Here is a 5,951-nt window from a genome sequence, read left to right on the forward strand (position 1 = left end):
ATGCGTTACCAGGCACAGACTGATTTATCCGATATGGACCTTCCCAATTAGGAGACCACTTTCCAAACTTTGAACTTTTAGTCCCAATCGGTAAAATCAATTTCCAGACCAGATCTCCATCGGCAAACTCCTTTACCTTCACCTTCTTGTCATACCATCTGGCTACTCTTTTCTTATTTTCTTCGATGCTAACTAAAGCCCTTAACCGATGACCCGCCACATCTTCCAACTCATCCTTCATAAGAATATCATAATCATCGGCTGTCAGCTGATTTTGAGAACGTATTCGCCTAGAGCCAGTTTTAATTTCCCAAGGCAATACTGCATCGTGTCCATATACTAACTGATAAGGCGTTACTTTGGTTGCACCATGATATGACATCCGATATGACCACAAGGCTTCATTTAATACTGTATGCCACCTCTTAGGATTTTCTTTAATTTTGCGCTTAATGAGTTTGATGATCCCTTTGTTAGAAGCCTCAGCCTGACCATTAGCTTGAGCATAATATGGAGAAGAATTTAAAACTTTAATTCCCATACCTACAGCAAACTCATCAACTTCTCCCGATGTAAACATAGTACCCTGATCGGTAGTGAAAGTTTGAGGAATACCAAATCGGTAAACAATATGCTCTTTCACAAAATCGATCATATTAGCCGATGTCACCTTTTTTAAAGGAATTGCCTCAACCCATTTTGTGAAATAATCGGTAGCAACCAGAATAAATTTATGTCCTTTGCTTGATGGTGGATAAATCTGACCGATGAGATCGATAGCCCATCCCCGGAACGGCCAAGGTTTAATTATAGGGTTCATAGCCGATACAGGCGCTCTTTGAATATTACCAAACTTTTGACATCCCTGACATCCTTTAAAATATTTAAAACAATCTTCAAGAATAGTCGGCCAATAGTATCCATTCCTTCTGATCATCCACTTCATCTTGAAAGCCGATTGATGCGCCCCACACACTCCTTCATGAATTTCACCCATCAAACTTTTCGATTCATCACTGCTAACACATCTGAGTAAAACTCCATCTATAGTTCGATAATATAATTCATCATCGAGGAGCACATACTTGGTAGCTTGGAACCTTATACGTCTTTCAACCTTTTTATATGGATCCTTTAAATAATTGACAATCTCCTTTCTCCAGTCATCGGTATCGACTGCCGATGTTAGCACTTCCTGAATAGGCTGATACCCTGAAGCATGCTGAGCTAGTCGATTAGCCTCCTCATTATGTAGTCGAGAAATATGTTCAAGACGAAAATCTCTAAACCCTTTCAACAATTGCAAACATCTTTCGTAATACGAAATTAAAACTTCACTTCGGCATTCATAAATCCCAGCCAATTGATTTATAACTAGCATAGAATCACCAAAGATTTCAACAGCATCGGCACATATCTCCTTCAGCAATTCTAACCCTTTTATCAAGGCTTGGTATTCAGCCTGATTGTTTGTTGATGTAGCAACAATCGGCAACGAAAACTCATACTTCCTTCCTTGAGGTGAAATCAACACAATGCCGATCCCTGCTCCTTCACCACATGTGGACCCATCGAAGAAAAGTGTCCAAGGAGCAACCTCCAGAGAGCCCACTGTATTACAATGCTGAGTGACAAAATCAGCCATAACTTGCCCCTTAACCGCCTTAGTCGATTCGCAACGTAGTTCAAATTCTGATAATGCTAAAATCCACTTGCCGATTCTATCACTTAATATCGGCATCGACAGCATATACTTGACTACGTCATCTTCGCATATGACCGTACATTCGGCAGATAACAAATAATGTCTTAATTTGACACAGGAAAAGTATAAACACAGACATAACTTTTCGATGGCCGAATACCTTGTCTCAGCATCCACTAATCTTCTGCTCAAATAATAAATAACACGTTCTTTCCCTTCAAATTCTTGAATAAGAGCTGGACCGATAACGGTATCATCAGTTGACAAATACAACCTGAAGGGTTTCCCATGTTGAGGTGGAACTAGTACTGGAGGATTTGTCAAATATTTCTTAATTTCATCGAGGGCTAACTGCTGCTCAGCTCCCCATACAAATTCCTGATCGGCTTTCAATTTAAGTAATGGACTGAAAGCCTTGATCTTACCCGACAGATTAGATATGAATCTTCTAATGAAATTAATCTTACCGATCAAGGATTGCAATTCAGTCTTATTGGTAGGAGCAACCACCTTGTTAATTGCATCAATAGACTTCCTACTGATTTCGATGCCCCGCTGATGCACCATAAAACCCAAGAATTGACCTGCCGATACACCAAATGCACATTTATTAGGATTCATCTTCAATCCATGCTTCCTTGTGCACTCCAGTATCTTTCGTAGATCGGCTAAATGTTTTGTGACATCTCCAGACTTAATCACTACATCATCAATGTAGATTTCCACTAGTGTGCCGATGTATTCATGAAAAATAAAGTTCATAGCTCTTTGATAAGTAGCGCCGGCATTTTTCAAACCAAACGTCATGACTATCCACTCAAACAACCCCACATGACCTGGACATCTGAAAGCAGTCTTGGGAATATCTTCTTCAGCCATGAATATTTGATTGTAACCTGCATTACCATCCATGAAGCTTATAATTTGATGTCCGGCCGTAGCATCAATCAACAAATCAGCAATCGGCATTGGATAGCCATCCATCGGTGTGGCTTTGTTGAGATTCCTGAAATCAATACAAACACGAAGTTTTCCATTTTTCTTATAAACAGGAACCACATTAGAGATCCACTCTGCATATCGACACTGCCGAATAAACTTTGCCTCAATTAATTTAGTTACTTCGGCCTTAATATCAGGAAGTATATTAGGGTTGCATCGGCGCGCTGGCTGCTGATGTGGCCGAAATCTAGATTTGATAGGTAACCGATGTTCAACTATCGATCGGTCTAATCCAGGCATCTCAGTATAATCCCAAGCAAAGCAATCTTTATACTCTTTTAACAAATCAGTCATTTGCTACTTACACTTGGAATCTAACTTAGCACTAATAAAAGTAGGTCTTGGCCTATCGCCATCACCAATATCTACTTCTACTAAATCATCTGCCGATGTGAACCCTTGACCTAATTTTCCATCATCGGCAAACCTATTCATTAAAACTCTTCTTCAGAACCGACTGCTTGGATCGGTGGAATTTCATAATTAGCAACTCTAAGGAACTCTTTTTCCCAAACTTCTCCTGATATGCATTTAGTTCGCTCATAAGTATCTGATTCTGCCGATGCGATGATATAAGAAGAATCACCAGGGACAACCTCAATCTTATCCCCAATCCACTGTACGAGGCATTGATGCATTGTAGAAGGAACACAACAATTAGCATGAATCCAATCCCTCCCTAGAAGTAGATTATATGCACCCTTGCCATTAATAACAAAGAACATCGTCGGCAAGGTTTTGCTGCCGATGGTCAATTCAACGCATACTGCCCCTTTAGCCGGTGACACATTGCCTTCAAAATCCTTCAGCATCATATCGGTTTTGGTCAAGTCTTGATCTCCCTTACCAAGTTTCCGATACATCACATAAGGCATAATATTAATCGCAGCCCCTCCATCGATAAGTATCTTAGATACAGGCTGCCCATCAACTCTGCCTTTCACAAACAAAGCCTTAAGATGCTGTCTCTCGTCATCGGTAGGTTTCTCAAAAACAGCCATCATTGGATCTAGTGTCAACTGAGCTACTTGATCAGAGAGAACAACTTCCTCCTCATTATCAGATAGTGCCAAAAACTCCATCGGCAACATGAACACCATATTAACATCTGCCGATGGACCCTTATTTTTGTGTTTTACCTACCACTGCTGATGACCGGACCTCTCATTGGAAGAATTTTCCTCTTGGTATAAATCCTCCTGACGCTCACGTTGCATCCTCCTTCTCTGTGTCTTTGTCAAACCCTCCGGGCACCATCGAGGAAACTTGGTTTTCCAAACCGGCTGATAACAGGTCCTAGTTGACTCTACACGGCGTATATTAGGGTCCCTGTAGAATATTTCTTCATCGGGAACTCTTGCGTTTGCCATTTCCTCTAGCTCCTCTTGATTCCTTGGAAAATATCCAGCGCGTTTACCAAGCCTCTCATGTACACTAAGTCTGCCCCTAGCCGATCATGCACTGATGCTCTGCCTCTGATCGGCTCATTGATAAATAAACCCTGACTGCCAGGTTGAAACCTCCTTTCTGACCGCTTGACCCCGTAATAACCATTGCACTCAGGGCAATTTTCAACAGTTGGCAATTTAATACCTTCCTCCCAGCAATGGATGAAAAACGGGCACCTCCAATGATCTTTATGCCGATACCATTCTTCCCGACGTCTCTCTTCTTGCTGTTGTCGATATCGGTCATTACGCTGACGCCAACCCTCCTGCTGCCTTCGATGAGTAATCACAATGCCAGGTCTAGGAGGATTTTTGGAACTACTGCTTTCTCCCAGCAAACCCTTACTTTTTGCATCATCGGTAGTTATCCGATGTTGGGGATCTACTGATGCGTTTTTCTCAGCAGCCTCTGACGTCAATACCTTGGTCTTCCCTTTGGCCTCCAACGTATTTGCTGGAAAAGGGTGTTGATCAATTTTCATCTGCTTCTGGGCCTTGGAAGTACCAAACTTAATTCTCCCAGATTCAATAGCCGATTGTAACTGTTGCCTGAACACTTTGCACTCATTTGTACTGTGTGAAGTTGCATTGTGCCATTTGCAGTACAAGATCTTCTTCAACTCTTCTGCCGATGGGATCACATGATTAGGTGACAGCTTAATTTGGCCCTCTTGAAGCAGAAGATCAAATATCTTGTCGGCCTTGGTGATATCAAAGGTAAACTTTTCTGGCTCTTTCTGACCAAAGGGACAAGATATCGGCTTTTTATTCTTAACCCACTCAGCTAAGCCGATAACTGGTTCTTCATCAGAATCAGAATCTCCTACTTCTTCAACAAATGATACTTTTTTACCCCAATTCTTTTTAGGTTCAAAAATCCTAGTATCTTGATCAGAGATCCTTTGCACAAGATGACTGAGGCTTTCAAACTCCTGAGAAGCATATCTGTCTTTGAGATGTGGCAATAACCCTTGGAAATCCAGATCGGCAAGCTGCCGATCATCCAGCATCAGGCTGTAGCACTTATTTTTTACGTCTCGTAGCCTTTGCACAAAGCTTTCTACCGATTCATCATTACGCTGTCTCAATTTTACTAAATCGGTAAGCTTCTTTTCATGGATTCCAGCAAAGAAATACTTATGAAACTGTTTTTCTAGATCAACCCAAGTAATAATAGAATTTGGTGGTAATGAAATGAACCATGTAAATGTCGATCCAGACAAAGATGATGAAAATAATCGAACTCTTAATTCATCTCTGCTAGCTGCCTCTCCACATTGAATAATGAAGCGATTGACGTGTTCCATTGTTGATGTATCATCTTGCCCAGAGAATTTAGTGAAATCTGGTACCTTGTACCGATTTGGGAGAGGAATTAAATCATATGCAGGAGGATACGGAGTCCGATAAGAATAAGTATTGACCTTGGGCTTTATCCCAAACTGATCCTTCATAATTTCTGCTATCTTATCGGCCCAAAAAGCATCAGCTTCCTGCTGACGAACTGGCTGAATTTCTACAGGAGGGGCTTGCTGATATCCCTCCACATATCTTTGTGGCCCACGATCTCCAGCAATCGGCATATTTGCCGTTACTTGTGGTCCATTAACCTGTTGGAAAGGATTCATCGGCTGAGCTGCCGATGCTTGATTCTGGAAACCAGCTTGCATATGACCTTGTTGAATCCCTGCAACCTGCTGATTTTGCTGAACTATATGTTGAACAGGTAACTATCCTGACCAACCATTATTAGAACTCATCGGTACAAAACTTACCGATGGCTGGTAATTTGCTGA

The sequence above is a fragment of the Miscanthus floridulus genome, chromosome 8, assembly GCF_019320115.1.
Source record: "Miscanthus floridulus cultivar M001 chromosome 8, ASM1932011v1, whole genome shotgun sequence".
NCBI lineage: Eukaryota > Viridiplantae > Streptophyta > Magnoliopsida > Poales > Poaceae > Miscanthus > Miscanthus floridulus.